General features: G+C 40.1%; 1 protein-coding gene across 3 annotated transcripts in view; it reads right to left on the bottom strand.

The window, feature by feature from the left end:
• The window catches only part of NUBPL (NUBP iron-sulfur cluster assembly factor, mitochondrial), a 329,067-nt gene that overhangs the window by 270,855 nt on the left and 35,459 nt on the right, over positions 1 to 22,753 (bottom strand). The gene's annotated exons all lie outside the window — the stretch shown is intronic.

Below are 22,753 nucleotides of genomic sequence, written 5' to 3'. Positions count from 1 at the left end.
GGTTGGATCACAGGGAGAGGACTGGGGTTGGCTGCGTGAACACAGCCTGAAGGGGGCTAGTGAGCCACAGCTAGCCGGGAGGGAGTCTGGGAAAAAGTCTGGAGCTGCCAGAGAGGCAAGAGACCATTGTTTTGGGGTGCCGAAGAGAGGGGAATCAGAGCACTGCCTAAACGAGCTCCAGAGACAGGCGCGAGCCGCGGCTATCAGCACGGACCCCAGAGACGGGCATGAGACTCTAAGGCAGCTGCTGCCGCCACCAAGAAGCCTGTGTGCAGCCACAGGTCACTATCCACACATCCCCTCCCAGGAGCCTGTGCAGCCCACCACTGCCAGGGTCCCGTGATCCAGGGACAACTTCGCCGGTAGAATACACAGCACACCTCAGGCTGGCGCAATGTCACACCAGCTTCTGCCGGTGCGGCAGGCTCGCCCCACATTCTGTACTCCTTCCTCCCCTAGACCTGAGTGAGCCAGAGCCCTCTAATCAGCAGCTCCTTTAACCCCATCATGTCTGGGCAGGAACAGACGCCCTCAGGTGACCTACACGCAGAGACGGGTCCAAATCCAAACCTGAACCCCAGGAGCTGTGCAAACAAAGAAGAGAAAGAGAAATCTCTCCCAGCAGCCTCAGAAGCAACGGATTAAATCTCCACAATCAACGTTATGTACCCTGCATCTGTGGAAAACCTGAATAGACAACAAATCATCCCAAAATTGAGGCAGTGGACTTTGGGAGCAACTGTAGACTTGGGGTTTGCTGTATGTGACTGACTGGTTTCTGATTTATATGGTTATCCTAGTTTAGTTTTTAGCACTTGTTATCACTCGTGGATTTCTTTATTGGTTTGGTTGCTCTCTTCTTTTTTTTAACTACTTTTTTAAATTGTTTTATTTTAATAATTTTTTTTATTTTTTTATATTTTTATTTTAATAACTTTATTTTATTTTTCTTTCTTTTATTTCTCCCTTTTCTTCTGAGCTGTGTGGCTGACAGGGTCTTGGTGCTCCAGCCAGGTGTCAGGCCTGAGCCTTGGAGGTGAGAGAGCCGAGTTCAGGACACCGGACCACCAGAGACCTCCTGGCCCCATGTAATTATCAATCGGTGAGAGCTCTCCCAGAGATCTCCGTCTCAACACTAAGACCCAGCTCCACTCAATGACCAGCGAGCTCCAGTGCTGGACACCCCATGCCAAACAACTAGCAAGATAGTAACACAACCCCACCCATTAGCAGAGAGGCTGCCTAAAATCATAATAAGGTCACAGACACCCCAAAACACACCACCAGATGTGGTCCTGCCCACCAGAAAGACAAGATCCAGCCTCATCCACCAGAACACAGGAGCCAGTCCCCTCTACCAGGAAGCCTACACAACCCACTGAACCAACCTTACCCACTGGGGGCACACACCAAAAACAACGGGAACTGCGAACCTGAAACATGCGAAAAGGAGACCCCAAACACAGTAAGTTAAGCAAAATGAGAAGACAGAGAAATATGCAGCAGCTGAAGGAGCAAGGTAAAAGCCCACCAGACCAAACAAATGAAGAGGAAATAGGCAGTCTACCTGAAAAAGAATTCAGAGTAATGACAGTAAAGATGATCCAAAATCTTGGAAAACAAGACAAAAAGACAACACTCAGAATGGGAGAAAATATTTGCAAACGAAGCAACTGACAAAGGATTAATCTCCAAAATATACAAGCAGCTCATGTGCTGAATATCAAAAAAACAAACAACCCAATCCAAAAATGGGCAGAAGACCTAAACAGACATTTCTCCAAAGAAGATAGACAGATGGCCAACAAACACATGAAAGGATGCTCAACATCACTAATCATTAGAGAAATGCAAATCAAAACTACAATGAGGTATCACCTCACACCAGTCAGAATGGCCACCATCAAAACATCTACAAACAGTAAATGCTGGAGAGACTGTGGAGAAAAGGGAACCCTCTTGCACTTTTGGTAGGAATGTAAATTGATACAGCCACTATGGAGACCAGTATGGAGGTTCCTTAAAAAACTAAAAATAGAACTACCATATGATCCAGGAATCCCACTACTGGGCATATACCCTGAGGAAAACATAATGTAAAAAGAGTCATGTACCACAATGTTCACTGCAGCTCTATTTACAATAGCCAGGACGTGGAAGCAACTTAACTGTCCATTGACAGATGAATGGATAAAGAAGATGTGGCACATATATATAATGGAATATTACTCAGCCATAAAAAGAAACGAAATTGAGTTATTTGTAGTGAGGTGGATGGACCTAGAGTCTGTCATACAGAGTGAAGTAAGTCAGAAAGAGAAACACAAATACTGTATGTTAACACATATATATGGAATCTAAAAAAAAAAAAAGTGGTTCTGATGAACCTGGGGGCATGACAGAAATAAAGACACAGACGTAAAGACAGACTTCAGGACACGCGGAGTGGGAAGGGTAAGCTAGAACAGAGTGAGAGAGTGGCATTGACATATACACACTACTAAATGTAAAATAGATAGCTAGTGGGAAGCAGCCACATAGCACAGGGAGATCAGCTCAGTGCTCTGTGAGACCTAGAGGGGTGGGATAGGGAGGGAGGGAGGAAGATGCAAGAGGGAGGGGATATGGGGATATATGTATACATATAGCTGATTCACTTTGTTATACAGCAGCAACTAACACAACAATGTAAAGCACTTATACTCCAATAAAGATGTCAAATAAAAAGAAAAAGGAAATATTTTAAGCCTTGTGGATCATTTGATCTGCAACTATTCAACACTGCCATTGTATCACCAAAGCAGCCATAGACAACATGTAAATGAATGAGCATGGCTATGTTCCAATAAAACTTTATTTACAAATACAGGCAGGACTTAGTCCACAGGTCATAGTTTGCCAACGCTGATTTAGAAAATAAGCTTTTCCATGACAAAGTTATTCAATCACCCAACAATGTAATTTTTGTAAAGCCAAGAGCAGACAGAACACAATCATCTCTTACCTCAGTAAAGACCTACTTCCTCATCCTTAATTGGCTAGTTTTCAAAAATAATAAAGAGCACACTTTTCAGGCTGTTTCACTGGAACTAAGTTAGCATGCCTTGCTTTAATTTTATATATTGTGAATAAAATCAGTGTCCATTAAGTAGAAACACCAAACCCTGTATTAATTAAAGAATACTGTACTTTGATTTGGCACAGCTACTGACTGATAAAATTACCACAATTACAAAAGCAACCTACCCATATTTTCAAGTCTAGAATTCAGTAATGTTCAAAAGATGCCAAATAAACCTCATTTGTTTTTCATATTTTACTCCATTGTTTTTAAATCGGCTATTTTTTTTTTTTTTTTTTAGCGGTACGCGGGCCTCTCACCGCTGTGGCCTCTACCACTGCGGAGCACAGGCTCCGGATGCGCAGGCCCAGCGGCCATGGCTCACGGGCCCAGCCGCTCCGCGGCATGTGGGATCTTCCCGGACCAGGGCACGAACCCGTGGCCCCTGCATCGGCAGACGGACTCCCAACCACTGCGCCACCAGAGAAGCCCATAGGCTCCTATTTTAAGTGTATAAACAGTTTCTCAATTTAAACTTTCAAACACTTTTATATTGTAGGAAAATAAATGAGCAAGGTAGAGGCTATAAATAAACATATGCAGCTGGGTGTCCAACTAAGTTTTGTGAATCCTTTCCAACTTATTTCACCTAAAATAATTATATTTAGTCAAGAAAACTCCAATCAGGGTTTTCCTTATCATTAATTTCAGCCAGGCCCAAAAGAATAATCACCACAAAAGCCTCACCAAATACACAACAGATAAAGAAAATGATTATTAGCAAATATAACTATACATGTACTATTGTAAAGTAGGATTGCCATCTTTAATGTCACCATAAACTTAACCTAATGTGTTGGTACGCTTTTTTCTGACTCTCCTGCAGTATGCAAAGTCTAACAGATGACAAAAACAAGACAGATCAAACCCCAACACACTAGATTTTCGGATTTGTTTCTTTATAATTCATAATACCCTGTGAGACCTGTAAAAGGTGGCAGAATTATTCAGAGTGATTATACTGTTTCATTACCACTGCATGAAAGCTGCAATTTGAGAGCCTACAAGTCCTATTTTTTGTGTGTTGGATTTCAAAGGCACTGACAAGAGTTTTGATACTGCTTTGTTCTTCCAACAGAATATACACTAAAGAAGATTGTAAAGCTTCATGATGTTCTTTTTATCCATGTCATGTGCTAATAGAACCCATCAAAACAACGTCTTAGAGTGGCCCACCCCAACGTTTGTAAGTAAACATTCATTTAAGATTAAGACCTGGATCTGGGGGGAAGATGTCGGAAGACTACGAGGCGGAGATCACCTTCCTCCCCACAGATACATCAGAAATACATCTACATGTGGAACAACTACAGAACACCTACTGAACGCTGGCAGAAGACCTCAGACCTCACAAAAGGCAAGAAACTCCCCACATACCTGCGTAAGGCAAAAGAAAAAAGAATAAACAGAGACGAATAGGGATGGGACCTGCACCAGTGGGAGGGAGCCGTGAAGGAGAAAAGGTTTCCACACACTAGAAGCCCCTTTGCGGGCGGAGACTGTGGGTGGCGGAGAGGGGGAGCTTCAGGACCGCGGAGGAGAGCACAGCAACAGGGGTGCAGAGGGCAAAGCAGAGAGATTTCCGCACAGAGGAGCGGTGCCGACCAGCACTCACCAGCCCGAGGGGCTTGTCTGCTCACCCGCAGGGGAGGGCGGGGGCTGGGAGCTGAGGCTCGGGCTTCAGTCGGAGCGCCGGGGGAGGACTGGCGGCGTGAACACAGCCTGAAGGGGTTAGTGCACCACGGCTAGCCGGGAGGGAATCCGGGGAAAAGTCTGGACCTGCCGAAGAGGCAAGGCACTTTTTCTTCCCTCTTTGTTTCCGGGTGCTCGAGGAGAGGAGATTAAGAGCGCTGCTTAAACGAGCTCCAGAGACCGGCGCGAGCTGCGGCTATCAACGCGGAATCCAGAGACAGGCATGGGGCGCTAAGGCTGCTGCTGCCGCCACCAAGAAGCCTGTGTGCGAGCACGGTCACTCTCCACACCTCCCTCCAGGGAGACTGTGCAGCCCGCCACTGCGAGGGTCCCGGGATCCAGGGATAACTTCCCCAGGAGAACGCACGGCGCACCTCAGGCTGGTGCAACGTCACACCGGCCTCTGCCACTGCAGGCTTGCCCCGCACAACGTGCCCTTCCCTCCCCCCAGCCTGAGTGAGCCGGGGCCCCCAAATCAGTGGCTCCTTTAACCCCGGCCTGTCTGAGCAAAGAACAGACGCCTTCCAGCGACCTACACACGGAGGCGGGGCCAAATCCAAAGCTAAAACCCGGGAGCTGTGCGAACAAAGAAGAGAAAGGGAAATCTCTCCCAGCAGCCTCAGGAGCAGCGGATTAAATCTCCACAATCAACCTGATGTACCCTGCATCTGTGGAAAACCTGAATAGACAATGAATCATCCCAAATTGAGGAGGTGGACTTTGAGAGCAAGATTTATTATTTTTTCCCCTTTTCCTCTTTTTGTGAGTATGTATGTGTATGCTTCTGTGTGAGATTTTGTCTGTATAGCTTTGCTTTCACCATTTGTCCTAGGGTTCTATCCATCCGTTCTGTTTTTTTACTTTTTAAAAAAATGTTTTTCTTAATAATTATTTTTTAATAACTTTATTTTATTTTACCTTACTTTATTTTCTTTTATCCTCTTTCTTTCTACTTTTTCTCCCTTTTATTCTGAGCCGTGTGGATGAAAGGCTCTGGATGAAAGGCTCTTGGTGCTGCAGCCAGGAGTCAGTGCTGTGCCTCTGAGGTGGGAGAGCCAAGTTCAGGACACTGGTCCACAAGAGACCTCCCAACTCCACATAATATCAAACGGTGAAAATCTCACAGAGATCTCCATCTCGACACCAACACCCAGCTTCTCTCGACGACCAGCAAGCTACACTGCTGGACACCTTATGCCAAACAACTAGCAAGACAGGAACACAACCCCACCCATTAGCAGAGAGGCTGCCTAAAATCATAAGTCCACAGACACCCCAAAACACGCCACCAGACATGGACCTGCCCACCAGAAAGACAAGATCCAGCCTCATCCACCAGCACACAGGCACTAGTCCCCTCCACCAGGAAGCATACACAACCCACTGAACCAACTTTAGCCACTGGGGACAGACACCAAAAACAACGGGAACTACGAACCTGCAGCCTGCGTAAAGGAGACCCCAAACACAGTAAGATAAGCAAAATGAGAAGACAGAAAAACACACAGCAGATGAAGGAGCAAGATAAAAACCCACCAGACCTAACAAATGAAGAGGAAATAGGCAGTCTACCTGAAAAAGAATTCAGAATAATGGTAGTAAACATGATCCAAAATCTTGGAAATAGAATAGACAAAATGCAAGAAACAGTTAACAAGGACCTAGAAGAAATAAAGATGAAACAAGCAACGATGAACAACACAATAAATGAAATTAAAAATACTCTAGAAGGGATCAATAGCAGAATAACTGAGGCAGAAGAACGGACAACTGACCTGGAAGATAAAATAGTGAAAATAACTACTGCAAAGCAGAATAAAGAAAATAGAAGGAAAAGAACTGAGGACAGTCTCAGAGACCTCTGGGACAACATTAAACGCACCAACATTTGAATTATAGGGGTCCCAGAAGAAGAGGAGAAAAAGAAAGGGACTGAGAAAATATTTGAAGAGATTATAGTTGAAAAATTCCCTAATATGGGAAAGGAAATAGTTAATCAAGTCCAGGAAGCACAGAGAGTCCCATGCAGGATAAATCCATGGAGAAACATGCCAAGACATGTATTAATCAAATTATCAAAAATTAAATACAAAGAAAAAATATTAAAAGCAGCAAGGAAAAAACAACAAATCACATACAAGGGAATCCCCATAAGGTTAACAGCTGATCTTTCAGCAGAAACTCTGCAAGCCAGAAGGGAGTGGCAGGACATATTTAAAGTGATAAAAGGGAAAAACCTACAACCAAGATTACTCTACCCAGCAAGTATCTCATTCACATTCGACAGAGAAATTAAAGCTTTATACACAAGCAAAAGCTAAGAGAATGCAGCACCACCAAATAAGCTGTACAACAAATGCTAAAGGAACTTCTCTAGGCAGGAAACACAAGAGAAGGAAAATACCTACTATAACAAACCCTAAACAATTAAGAAAATGGTCATAGGAACATACATATCGATAATTACCTTAAATGTAAATGGATTAAATGCTCCCACCAAAAGACACAGACTGGCTGAATGGATACAAAAACAAGGCCTGTATATATGCTGTCTACAAGAGACCAACTTCAGACCTAGGGACACATACAGACTGAAAGTGAGGGGATGCAAAAGGATATTCCATGCAAATGGAAATCAAAAGAAAGCTGGAGGAGAAATTCTCGTATCAGACAAAAAAGACCTCAAAGACTATTACAAGAGACAAAGAAGAACACTATGTAATGATCAAGGGACAATCCAAGAAGAAGATATAAGAATTGGAAATATTTATGCACCCAACATAGGAGAACCTCTATACATAAGGCAAATGCTAACCACCATAAACGGAGAAATTGACAGTAACACAAACGTACTAGGGGACTTTAACACCCCACTTTCACCAATGGAAAGATCATCCAAAATGAAAATAAATAAGGAAACACAAGCCTTAAATGATACATTAAACAAGATGGACTTAATTGATATTTATAGGACATTCCATCCAAAAACAACAGAATACACATTTTTCTCAAGTGCTCATGGAACATTCTCCAGGATAGATCATATCTTGGGTCACAAATCAAGCCTTGGTAAATTTAAGAAAACTGAAATCATATCAAGCATCTTTTCCAACCACAATGCTATGAGACTAGATATCAATTACAGGAAAAGATCTGTAAAAATTACAAACACATGGAGGCTGAATAATACACTACTTAATAACGAAGTGGTCACTGAAGAAATCAAAGAGGAAATCAAAAAATACCTAAAAACAAATGAAAATGGAGACAGGATGACCCAAAACCTATGGGATGCAGCGAAAGCAGTTCTAAGATGGAAGTTTATAGCAATACAATCCTACCTTAAGAAACAGGAAACATCTCAAATAAACAACCTAACCTTGCACCTAAAGCAATTAGAGAAAGAAGAACAAAAAAAAACCAAAGCTAGCAGAAGGGAAGAAATCATAAAGATGAGATCAGAAATAAATGAAAAAGAAATGAAGGAAACAATAGCAAAGATCAATAAAACTAAAAGCTGGTTCTTTGAGAAGACAAACAAAATTGATAAACCACTAGCCAGACTCATCAAGAAAAAAAGGCAGAAGACTCAAATCAACAGAATTAGAAATGAAAAAGGAGAAGTAACAACTGACACAGCAGAAATACAAAAGATCATGAGAGATTACTACAAGCAACTCTATGCCAATAAAATGGACAACCTAGAAGAAATGGACCAATTCTCAGAAATGCACAATCTGCCAAGCGTGAATCAGGAAGAAATAGAAAACATGAACAGACCAACCACAAGCACTGAAATTGAAACTGTGATTAAAAATCTGCCAACAGGGCTTCCCTGGTGGCGCAGTGGTTAAGAGTCCGCCTGCCAATGTAGGGGACACGGGTTCATGCCCCGGTCCAGGAGGATCCCACATGCCACGGAGCACCTGGGCCTGTGAGCCATGGCCGCTGAGCCTGCGCGTCCGGAGCCTGTGCTCCGCAACGGGAGAGGCCACAACAGTGAGAGGCCTGCGTACTGCAAAAAAAAAAAAAAAATTGCTCTTAAAATCTTCCAACAAACAAAAGCCCAGGACCAGATGGCTTCATAGGCGAATTCTATAAAACATTTAGAGAACAGCTAACACCTGTCCTTCTCAAACTCTTCCAAAAAATAGCAGAGGGAGGAAAACTCATTCTACGAGGCCACCATCACCCTGATACCAAAACCAGACAAGGATGTCACAAGGAAAGAGAGCTACAGGCCAATATCACTGATGAACATAGATGCAAAAATCCTCAGCAAAATACTAGCAAACAGAATCCAACAGCATATTAAATCGATCATACACCATGATCAAGTGGGGTTTATGCCAGGAATGCAAGGATTCTTCAATATATGCAAATCAATCAATGTGATACACTGTATTAACAAATTGAAGGAGAAAAACCATATGGTCATCTCAATAGATGCAGAGAAAGCTTTTGACAAAATTCAACACCATTTATGATAAAAACCCTCCAGAAAGTAGGCATAGAGGGAACTTTCCTCAACATAATAAAGGCCATATATGACAAACCCACAGCCAACATCGTCCTCAATGGCAAAAAACTGAAAGCATTTCCACTAAGATCAGGAACAAGACAAGGTTGCCCACTCTCACCACTGTTATGCAACATAGTTTTGGAAGTCTTAGCTACAGCAATCAGAGAAGAAAAGAAAATAAAAGGAATCCAGGGCTTCCCTGGTGGCACAGTGGTTGAGAGTCCACCTGCCGATGCAGGGGACATGGGTTCATGCCCTGGTCCGGGAAGACCCCACATGCCACGGAGCGGCTGGGCCCATGAGCCATGGCCACTGAGCTTGCGCATCCGGAGCCTGTGCTCCGCGACGGGAGAGGCTACAACAGTGAGAGGCCCGCGTCCCGCAAAAAAAAAAAAAAAAAAGGGATCCAAATCGGAAAAGAAGAAGTAAAGCTGTCAGTGTTCACAGATGACATGATACTATACATAGAGAATCCTAAAGATGCTACCAGAAAACTACTAGAGCTAATCAATGAATTTGGTAAAGTAGCAGGATACAAACAATGCACAGAAATCTCTGGCATTCCTACACACTAATGATGAAAAATCTGAAAGTGAAATCAAGAAAACACTCTCATTTACCATTGCAATAAAAGGAATAAAATATCTAGGAATAAACCTACCTACGGAGACAAAACACCTGTATGCAGAAAATTATAAGACACTGATGAAAGAAATTAAAGATGATACAAATAGATGGAGAGATATACCATGTTCTTGGATTGGAAGAATCAACATTGTGAAAATGACTCTACTACCCAAAGCAATCTACAGATTCGCTGCAATCCCTATCAAACTACCAATGCCATTTTTCACAGAACTAGAACAAAAAATTTCACAATTTGTATGGAAACACAAAAGACCCCGAATAGCCAAAGCAATCTTGAGAACGAAAAACAGAGCTGGAGGAATCAGGCTGACTTCAGACTATACTACAAAGCTACAGTAATCAAGACAGTATGGTACTGGCACAAAAACAGAAATATAGATCAATGGAACAGGATAGAAAGCCCAGAGATAAACCCACGCACATATGGTCACCTTATCTTTGATAAAGGAGGCAGGAATGTACAGTGGAGAATGGACAGCCTCTTCAATAAGTGGGGCTAGGAAAACTGGACAGGTACATGTAAAAGTATGAGATTAGATCACTGCCTAACACCATACACAAAAATAAGCTCAAAATGGATTAAAGACCTAAATGTAAGGTCAGAAACTATCAAAGTCTTAGAGGAAAACATAGGCAGAACACTCTTATGACATAAATCACAGCAAGATCCTTTTTGACCCACCTCCTAGAGAAATGGAAATAAAAACAGAAATAAACAAATGGGGGGCTTCCTTGGTGGCACAGTGGTTGAGAGTTCGCCTGCCGATGCAGGGGACATGGGTTTGTGCCCCGGTCTGGGGGGATCCCACATGCCGTGGAGCAGCTGGGCCCATGCGGCTGGGCCCGTGAGCCATGGCTGCTGAGCCTGTGCGTCCGGAGCCTGTGCTCCGCAGTAGGAGAGGCCACAGCAGTGAGAGGCCCGCATACTGCAAAAAAATAAAAAATGAAAATAAATTAAAAAATGGGACCTAATGAAACTTCAAAGCTTTTGTACAGCAAAAGAAACCATAAACAAGACTAAAAGACAACCCTCAGAATGGGAGAAAATATTTGCAAACGAAGCAACTGACAAAGGATTAATCTCCAAAATTTACAAGCAGCTCATGCAGCTCAATAACAAAAAAACAAACAACCCAATCCAAAAATGGGCAGAAGACCTAAATAGACATTTCTCCAAAGAAGATATACAGATTGCCAACAAACACATGAAAGAATGCTCAACATCATTAATCATTAGAGAAATGCAATTCAAAACTACAATGAGATATCATCTCACACCAGTCAGAATGGCCATCATCAAAAATCTAGAAACAATAAATGCTGGAGAGGGTGTGGAGAAAAGGGAACACTCTTGTACTGCTGGTGGGAATGTGAATTGGTACAGCCACTATGGAGAACAGTATGGAGGTTCCTTAAAAAACTACAAATAGAACTACCATATGACCCAGCAATCCCACTACTGGGCATATACCCTGAGAAAACCATAATTCAAAAAGAGTCATGTACCACAGTGTTCACTATAGCTCTATTTACAGTAGCCAGGATATGGTAGCAATCTAAGTGTCCATCAACAAATGAATGGATAAAGAAGATGTGGCACATATATACAATGGAATAGTACTCACCCATAAAAAGAAACGAAATTGAGTTATTTGTAGTGAGGTGGATGGACCTAGAGACTGCCATACAGAGTGAAGTGAGTCAGAAAGAGAAAACTAAATAGCATATGCTAACACATATATATGGAATCTAAGAAAAAAAAATGGTTCTGAAGAACCTTGGGGTAGGACAGGAATAAAGTCGCAGACATAGAGAATTGACTTGAAGACACAGGGAGGGGGAACGGTAAGCTGGGACAAAGTGAGAGAGTGGCATGGACTTATATATACTACCAAATGTAAAACAGATAGCTAGTGGGAAGCAGCCGCATAGCACAGGGAGATCAGCTCGTTGCTTTGTGACCACCTAGAGGGGTGGAATAGGGAGGGTAGGAGGGAGGGAGACGCAAGAGGGAAGAGATATGGGAACATATGTATATGTATAGCTGATTCACTTTGCTATAAAGCAGAAACTAACACACCATTGTAAAGCAATTATACTCCAATAAAGATGTAAAAAAAAAAACTCAATAATCTAAAAAAATATATATTAAGACCTACTCAAATGTGTCCTTTACATAGAGGTATCCAGTTAAGAATCACATGAGTCTCTACACATTACATTACACTTAATCTTGGACTGGCAACTAGGATTTATTCAATTTAAAGTTGAATCCAGCCTCTACTTTCTTCTCTCTCTACCTAGCTTTAAATCAAGCTGCCATTCACAAGAATTTTAATCTCTCAGTAGAGAAAAATATGTTTCTTAATTCTATTAACTAACATTTAATAAGAATCTGAATGTCAGAAGAAGTAATGGTTGTACAATGATGAGAGAACAATTTCCTACTACTTATCAAAGGACTGTCTAAATCTTCAATTTCAGTCAAGAAAGAAAGAGGAACAAGGGCAACGTAAAGGAAAAAGTTCACATGGCTGGACAGAGGGCAGAGATGAGCTCATGAAAAGTACAGAAGAATCCCAAATGATAAACTGTTTGTAAACCAGCTGGAAAAGTAGAAATGGAAGAGTATCGAATTAAAGACTATTTTAGAACAATAAAAACACCTAAGAGATCATCGTAGTCTTCTGACCACTTTTTAGTGAAGAAGAAACAGGCCCAGAGATAAATGTCATAGCTGGATCTAGCTTCCAAATCTCTTTCCAACATACCATAAAGCCTAACTGCTAACAATCACTAACCATTCCCCTTTGTCTCTCTCATCTCATCCCCTACTATTTTTCCCCTTTTCACTCCACTCCAGACACACTGCTCCCTGCAGTGTATTTAACACACCAGGTATGCACCTGCTTTAGGTGCACCTGGTTCTCTCCATCACTTCTTTCAAGTCTTGATTCAAACATCACCATGTAGTGAGGCCTTCACTCGTCACTCTATCTAAAACTGCAACTCCCTCATCATAACCGTGCATATTTCCTACTCCCCTTCCTGCTTTTTCTTTCTTCTTAGCACCTATATCAATATTTAACATACTATATATTTACTTATTTATCTTGTTTATTGTGTCTCCCCACTAGAATGTTAATTTCACTAGGGTAAGGAATTTTGTATGTTTTATTCACTGCTGTACCTAGAATCTAGAACAATAGGCAGTTGTGGAGAGACTCTGTTCTATCTCAAGAAATTCTGATTCAGTAGGTCTGGGCTGGGGTCCAACAAACTGCACTGTAACACTCTGGGGTATAAGATGACCACAATGTGAAAAACAGTAATATAGATAGTATGGAAAGGCAAAGATGAAAATTTGCTATAAGGCCCCACATCTTGGGACCAGCAGGATCAGAGTAACAGTGATCTACAGTAATCAACAGTAACAATGAAGAGGGTTTTTTTTTTTAACTATAAAAAAGTAGTTCACATTCTGCCATATGGGTAAATAGTCAGTCACATATTGCATGGGACATATGCATATAAAAAATTATTCGCTGTTTATCTAAAATTCAAATTTAATTGAGTGGGTGTCCTATATTTTTATTTGCTAAATCTAGCAACCCTACCCTGGCATCTCTTCTCAACAGTGCAGTGAGAATGATTCAGAGTTGAAACATAAGTCAGATCGTGTCTGCTCAAAACCCTTCACTGACACCCCCTCCTGCATTTCACTCATGAAAAGCCAAAGTCCTTACGACAATTCACCAGACCCCACATAATCTATCCAGCTCCCCATACCCCTGCCTCCCAGCCCTGTTCACTTTCCTCACCTGTTATTACTCCAGTCCACTTCTTACTCCAAGGGGCACAGTGGGCTTTTCACTATTCCTTGAATAATAAGCTAGACATGCTCCCACATAGTAGCCTTGGAACTGGCTGTTCCTTTTGCCTGACACAATCTTCCCACAGATAGTCACACAGACTACACTCTCACCTTCTTCACGTTTCTGCTCAAATGTCATATTTTCAGTGGAGCTTACCCTATGTTAAAGTGCGAACCCCCCTCACACACAAGCATTTTCCCTCCCCCTTATTTCAGACTACTTTTATCACTTTCTAACATAATATTTAACTTACTTATGATGTCTAACATCTATTTATTGTAAACTCCATAAGGGTAAGGATATCTCCAAGCACCTTAAACAGTAATCATAAGATAAATATCCATTTAATGAATAGATGGATGAATGGACGAACTAATGAATAAAGGAACAAACCTCCATTTGTTCCTCTGTAGAGTATCAGGGTTGATTACTATATGATCCCTATGGCCCCTCTTAAGCTCTAACATTCTACGAGTTCATGAAATTCCCTCTCCTAATACCTCTATACTAATGTTTTAAGTTATAGGATTCAAAATTAACTAATGTAGGTAAAGGTTAAAATATTCTGGTGTTAAAGAAAGGGTCATAAATTTCCTTGCGGTCTATTCCTAACCACCATTTTTCCCCCAAGAAAATCCAGTGTCATCTTCATTTTTCTATTGATCTCAACTCCAGAAAAATGGAACTTCATGGAATAAAATCTAGTGCAAAGGCTGGCTACAGTGGGCTGCTGTAAAAAAAAAAAAATGATAAGAGTACAGTACCTTAAAAAAAAAAAGTACACTACCTAAATCTTTGAAAACTAAAGACACAATCCAGTATGAAAGGGCTCGTTAAAAAGAGGGCAATTTTTAAACCTGCTCACTACCAAGTTTAGGTTCAATCCAGGGTTTTAAACATAAAATGGCTGCATAGGAGTTTTGGTGTGTGTGTGTGTGTGTGTGTTTATTTTCCTTTCCAGAGCAGACAAGCAACATCTTCTTTAACAAGAAGCAACTACCTTAAGTCCCATATTTTCATCTAGTAAGTAACAGAGAAAGTAAATGAGGAGTAAAACAACTAAGATTAAGAAAAGAAAAACCTTGAATCCTTGGCCTTCTAATTAAAGGGGAAAAAAAAGTATTGATGCTTTTAGTAAGCAGTCTTCAAAATCAGAGAAAAATTAGGAAGCCTTCTATGACCATGGTAATACAAATGCAGAAAAAGGTACTTCTAGATACCAACCCCTAAAAATAATAGTCATCTTATCTGCAACATCAACCAGCCACTTTTTTGACAGAATCTAAGCCTTAAGACCTAGTAACCTAACCAAACAAGAACCTTTCCCAAATCAGATAAGGTACTGCAGCAAAAGCACTGAAAACCAACATCGATTCCTTCAGAATATCCTTAACTAAACTGCAGTGCAGGGAAGAGCATTCACAATTCTGATAGCAGCTCTTGCAAATAAAAGCAATGCAGCAACCACAGGAATCAGATGTAAACAGAGCACATGATATACCCTCCAGACTCAAAATCACAGGAGCCAAGCAGCTGGTTTTAAAACCCATGTCTTCATGTGCCCTCTGCTCTCTTCTCAGCTACCCTTCTAACACTGCCCTACTGAGGATTTAGGGGCCTTCTTATTCCTCAAGGAGATGTGATGGGGGAAATAAATTACTGAGAAAAAAAAATTGAGAAAGGAAAAATGAATTGGTGAGAGCCAAGTTAGGGAGGAAGGGGAGAATAAGAAAAAAAGACAGACTGTTCTGTAAGAAAGCTCTGGATAACTTCTTATTGTACAGAATCAGGTCATGGAATTCAAAGGATGTGTACCAGTTTTGCCACCAATATGTTACAAACTAAAGGAAACTAAGGAAGAATATACTAAATGTAAAATTTGGGTAACTGTTCTCTTTCTAACTCACAACAAATTCAGCAACTTCCATTCCATCCCAAAGTGAGAGAACGAATTACTGGCAGCAAGCTGCACTTTACCAAAAGAAATTTAAAAGGTAGGCCAAAGGGTGCTGAGAAGGAAACACACAGCCAACAGCTTCTTAAGAGCTATTCAAAACAAAATTGCTACTGCTTCTAATGGGAAATTTCAAAGCACATTGTGCATAATGCTTTCTACCTAAAACCATACAGAAAATAGAGGGGAAAAGCAGTTTGGGGCTTCTACCTTCTGAAAATTACCTTATAAAACCGTACTGTTATTTTATTGTGCTTGGTAAGTGCGGTGCGTGTGTCTGTGTGCTTATGGAGGAGGAGGAAGAGTAAGTAAGGAAAAATTCCAAACACAAAATGGGCTTTAGAGTCTAGTTACACACTCCCAACCCTCTGTTGCACAATTAATTAAAAAAAAAAAAAACACGGCCTTATCTTTCACTTTAATATTTGACATTAAGTTTCTTACTCAGTACACTGAATTATTCTTATAAAAGATACCAGAGAAGTAGACACACACGTCTCAAGTCAATTAATACTATTTATATACATCAGTGGTGATCTGTTAGCAAGCTAAACTGTTTATATATTCCATAAAATGTATGAACCTTGAGGATTTAGATAATTCAGTTAATCACAGATGCATCCATATCATGAGTGAAATAAACAATTGTATTCAAATATTTATATTACTACACAACAAATAAAAATAAAGTTCAAAAACTATGGAAAACCCTCAAGGTACCATTATGATCATCAAGTATAAAATGATGTATTACCTAAACCCAAGTAAGTTATATTTATATAATTAATTACAATTAAATACCTACTGTAATATACAGTATACTTTATGTGTTTCTTACAGTATATATTTTTTTCATTATTTTTTTTTGTGGCTGAGTAGTATTCCATTGGATATATATCTTCTTTATCTATTCATCTATTGATATTAATGGATACTTAGGTCGCTTCCATATCTTGGCTTTTGTAAATAACGCTGCTATGAACACTGGGGTGTGCACAGTTTTTCAAATCAGTGTTTTTGTTTTCTTGGAATATATACCCAGCAGTGAAATTGCTGGATCATATGATAGTTCTATTTTTAGTTTTTTTGAGGAAACTTCATACTGTTTTCCACAGTGGCTGCACTAATTTACATTCCCACCAACAATGTGCAAGGGTTCCCTTTTCTCCACAACCCTTGATGCAAATTTATTGTTTTTTTTTTTTTTTTTGCGGTACGCGGGCCGCTCACTGTTGTGGCCTCTCCCATTGCGGAGCACAGGCTCCAGACGCGCAGGCTCAGTGGCCATGGCTCACGGGCCCAGCCGCTCCACAGCATGTGGGATCTTCCCGGACCGGGGCATGAACCCCCATCCTCTGCATTAGCAGGCGGACTCTCAACCACTGCGCCACCAGGGAAGCCTGATGCAATATTTTTAAGTGAGGATCAATGAAAAATGTTTTACAAACTATTAACACCTAACTTGAAGTTCAAAAATGGTTAATCTATTAATTCTATTCCCAAGTAGCAAAAATGTTTTTTTGATAAATGAAAAACAATGTTACTTAATACCATATGGGGACTTCCCTGATGGTCCAGTGGCTAAGACTCCACGCTCCCAATGCAGGGGGCCTGGGTTCAATCCCTAGTCAGGGAACTAGATCCCACATGCCACAACTAAAGATCCCGCATGCCTCAGCCAGAAAAATAAATATTTTTGTTTAAATACCATATGACTCACATAAGTAATTATTATTTTCAGGATTTTTTAAAAATAACTAATTTATTAAAAGCATAGTAGAATGCACAAAAAAGCTATCTGGGATTTGCATCACTAAATAGATGGGCAATTTAGCTAAGTTACTAACCTCACCAAACCTCAGTTTTCTTACCTACAAAATAAAGATTAAGAAGATACATACCTTACAGGACTTTTGTGAGACTGCAGAACAGTGTGAATTTGTGAAACCTAAAGAACAGTTAACAGTTATATAGAACTATAAGCCACGTACTTCCTAAATACTGTAGGTATGTTAGCTTATGTAATCCTCACAACTACTTCATGAGGCAAGTGTACACTATAATGTCAAGGCACAGCAAAGATTAGTAATTTACCTAAAGTCACACAGCTGTAGTGCAGGAGCTGGGATAGGAACCCAGGCAGCATGCCTTCAGAGTCCACAGGTACCCCTACAGCATGGTGCCCCTCTCCTACAAGACATATTAAGTCAACTTCCTAGCACAAAGTAAATACCCAATGTTAGTGTCTTTTCTCCCTTTCACCAAGACCTCTTTATGCACTGAAACAGGAAAAATGAGCATTCATTCTCAGTGAGTAGTAATTTATCACACAAGACAATCATCCACAATAACATTCTAATTATTAACCCAGGCAACAAGCTTTGAGAGTAACAAAATGATCCTTAATGTGCACTTACTGCTTTTATCCGAATTGTCTGCTTTTTGTTTTATAAGAGAAAGAATCCTGCCTAGTTTAAGGTTTTATATGAGATTACTGTGAAAAACAGGCTCTACTAAATATTAAGTAATGTATTTCACAGAAATTGGATTAGAGATTTTGGTATACTCGCTGATTTTCAAATTATATACTTATATAGATTACACAGAACAGACACAGCCAAAAATGCAGTTAAGAAAATAAACAAAGTTTATATGCTCAAGCTTAGAAGATGTTTGGCTGGGCCAAAAAAATCAGCTATTGATTACAATGGATACTAAGCAACAAGAAAAGCAATTTATTATATTTGCTTCTTATTTTCTTTTTGTTGTAGCTTTACAGAAATTTGTTTCTTTGCTAAATCAAATACCCAGTACTTACTACAGGCTAAGACATATAAAAATAGCCAGTTACTGAATCCTTACTATATGCCAGCATTTATGCTAGACACATTACATATATACCGTATATTTCACAAAAGCTATGTAAAGTAGCTATTATTGTTGTTGTTACACATTTCACAGATGAGGGACCTGAGCTCTGTGAGGTCAAGTGCCTTGCCCAAGTTCACACAGTTAGTAAGCGAAGAGTTGGGATTTAAATTCAGGTTTGCCTAAAACCAAAGTCCACATTTTTCCTACCAAATATACCTAAACGTAGCTGTGCATCAGAATTACCTGGGGAGCTTGTCAACAAAATTGATGGTCAAATCCCAGACCTAAAATAATCAAATTCTCAGAGATTCTGATTTATTTAACAAGCTCCCCAGGTGATTCTTATGCAGCAAGCTGGCACTGGTCCAAGGAGTAGCCCTTAAAAACCACTGAACTGGGTCATATGGTAGTTCTATTTGTAGTTTTTTCAGGAACCTCCATACTGTTCTCCATAGTGGCTGTACCAATTCACATTCCCACCAGCAGTGCAAGAGTGTTCCCTTTTCTCCACACCCTCTCAAGCATTTATTGTTTCTAGATTTTTTTCCAGCAATCCCACTATTGGGCATATACCCGGAGAAAACCATAATTCAAAAAGAGTCATGTACCAAAATGTTCATAGCAAGCTCTATTTACAATAGCCAGGACATGGAAGCAACCTAAGTGTCCATCATCAGATGAATGGATAAAGAAGATGTGGCACATATATACAATGGAATATTACTCAGCCATAAAAAGAAACGAAATTGAGTTATTTGTAGTGAGGTGGATGGACCTAGAGTCTGTCATACAGAGTGAAGTAAGTCAGAAAGAGAAACACAAATACCATATGCTAACACATATATATGGAATCTAAGAAAAAAAAAATGTCATGAAGAACCTAGGGGTAAGATGGGAATAAAGACACAGACCTACTAGAGAATGGACTTGAGGACATGGGGAGGGGGAAGGGTAAGCTGTGACAAAGTGAGAGAGTGGCATGGACATATCTACACTACCAAACATAAAATAGATAGCTAGTGGGAAGCAGCCGCATAGCACAGGGAGATCAGCTCGGTGCTTTGTGACCACCTAGAGGGGTGGGATAGGGAGGGTGGGAGGGAGGGAGACGCAAGAGGTAAGAGATATGGGAACATATGTATATGTATAACTGATTCACTTTGTTATAAAGCAGAAACTGACACATCATTGTAAAGCAATTATACTCCAAAAAAGATGTTAAAAAAGAAAAAAAAAACACCGAACTACTCCTCCCCAGCCCATTAGGTTGGTGATTAGAAGGTAAGATATCAGGATACTAGGCCTAGGTATTAATAGATAAAGGAGTCAACTCAATTTTAGATAGGGAAATACATTTTGGTAAATGGCATTTCAATCTCTTCATTCACCACCAAACCTACAGCCAATCTTTAATTCTTCCTTCCCTTCTAATCTGTCTCTTAAATCTGTCTGTTCCTTTGCCTTTTTACTACTAAATGGAGGATATTAGCATCTCCAAACACTACTCATTGCTAACCCCTGAGAACTCCTACTCTCACCTGCTGTTTTCATAGGCAGAGCTCACCTCCCACTGTAACGGTGGAAAATATCAGACTCCCCACTTTCCCAGTCTCCTTTGCAGCTAAGTCACAGTCATGAGATCCAATCCTGATCGGTGAAGCTAGGAGTGCCTGGTCAGTTTTCTTCTCTAACAACAACAAAAAACAATAAGAGAACCCACCCTTTTTCTTCCTGTTTGTGAATGAATAAGACCATTTTGTGACCATAAAGATTAAACCAAGAGAAATGCAGAAATGCCACCCCAGAGCCCTGATATAGTTGGGCAGCTTTTTAACCAACTCTTTAACTTCCAGATTTCTTTTATGTGAAATAATAAACCCCTATTTTTAAGCCAATTTAAGTTGATAAGTCTGTTCTCACTCTTGCTATTGCAAATGCCTCCCTTACCTCCAATATGTCTCTAATTTGTTCTTCACCATCACTATAAATCTTACAGCGCAGATTTTATCACGAACTGTACACTAGCAGATAACTTTCTAAAGTATCCCACTGACTACAGGACAAAATCCAAAGTCCTTTACATGTCATATGCATCCAGTCTATCTTCAGCTGGATCCCCCATGAGCCCTCTCGTCCCAATATACCCTAAACTATAACCATACAGACTACTTCTCATTCCAAACTATAATTCCTGCTTCCATGACTTTGCTCACATAGTTCCTTCTATCTAAAATTTTCTTCTTTTCTGCTATTTTTCTACCTGCCAAAATTCTACCTAGCCTTCAAATTACTGCCTCTGCTTAAAACGGGAATTAATTTCTCTCCACTCTGGTATTAACATACTCTGTTTATACTCACCAACTGCTACACTTGCCACATTCTTCCTTATATGTAAATAAATATGTGTATCTGTCTCCCCCACAAGGCTAGAAGCCTTTGTGAAGGTAGCTCCCATGTAAACACAGTAAACACAGTGTCTGGTACAAGATGGTCCTTGGATTGTTCAATTTTGAATTTGTCCAAAATCAGTCAGACATTCTCAACTACGCTGCTTAGGAGCCAAAAGGGATGAAGACTGTATTTTAAAGAGAAAGAAAAACTATCACAAAAATATTTAGGGTATTTGTGAAAATTATTTTTGTGTAACCTGAAAACTGTTTTGAACCTAAGGTACAAAATAAAATGTTTTAACTGTTAACTGCTAAATGAGAACCAGAAAGACAATGCAAAGCCTTAGAAAATGCTTAAAATAATTACTTGTATATGCCAATTCATCTCTACTCTCTTAAATTCTATGCCAGCCAGTAAATTGCCCTGCTTCTATCTCATTATCATTTTAGTCCAATAGAAACACTGTTGGGAAACGCAATTCAAAATCACAATGAGAAACCACTTCACACCCGAGGATGACAGAAAATAAGTAAGTATTGGTGAGGATGTAGAAAAACTGGAACCTTTGTACACTGCTGGTAAGAATGTAAAATGGTATACCACTCTGGAAAACAGTCTGGCAGTTCCTCAAATGGTTAAACAGAGTTGTCACATGACCCAGCAATTCCACTGCTGGGAATATCCCCAAGAGAACTGAAAATATATGTCCACATAAAAAACTTACATACACACACACACAAAAAAAACTTATACACAAATATTCACAGCAGCATTATTCATAATAGCCAAAAAGTGGAAACAACCCAAATGTCCATCAACTGATGAAACAGATAAATAAAACGTGTTATATGCATACAATGGACAATTACTCAGCAATAAAAAGAAATGAGGAAATGAAACATGCTATGACATGGATGAACCTTGAACACATTATGCTAAGTAAAAGAAGTCAGTCACAAAAGACCATATATTGTATGATTCTATTTATATGCAATGTCCAAAATAGGCAAACCTATATAGACAGAAAGTAAATTAGTGGTTGCCTAAGGCTGGGGTACATGGGGAGATTGAATAATGGCTAAGCAGTACAGGGTTTCTTTTTGGGGTAATGAAAATTTTCTAAAATTGATGGTGATGGATGCACAATTCTGTGAATATATTAAGAGCCACTGAATAGTAAACTTCAAATAGATGAATTGTATGGTATGTGAATCATACTTCAATAAAAGCATTAAAAAAATCCTAGGACTCCAGTCAGTTATTACAATTAGCAAGCCTGAAACAAAGACATAGGTTACTCCTTAGTAGGTAAAACAGTAAAGACTAAAAAAAAAGTATGTGCATTTCTATCTTGACCAAAAGTTGACTGGAAAAGTTCAATATATTTGCTGAATTTTCACAATCGGGGCAATTCTACTGTATATCAAACTTGAAAATGCGCACGTTGTTTTTCAAATGCATTGGGAAAATGTATCTGACATCAATTCAGTTGTACAATCAAGAAACCTGGAATGGAGGTCATCCGACTTCTTCCTCTCCTCTCTCATATCCAATCCATTGTCAAGACCTACCAATTTTACCTTCTCCTCCATTTCCACCACCAAAACACTAGCCCAAGACATCACCATGCTCTCCTACTTAGGTTACCATAATAGCCTAAATTGTTCTCTTGTGCCCAT

The sequence above is a fragment of the Delphinapterus leucas genome, chromosome 2 (assembly GCF_059928025.1).
Source record: "Delphinapterus leucas isolate spDelLeu-1000000601 "Yukka" chromosome 2, BTC_Dleu_Yukka2, whole genome shotgun sequence".
Classification (NCBI taxonomy): Eukaryota; Metazoa; Chordata; class Mammalia; order Artiodactyla; family Monodontidae; genus Delphinapterus; species Delphinapterus leucas.
This window is presented reverse-complemented; position numbering and strand designations above follow the sequence as displayed.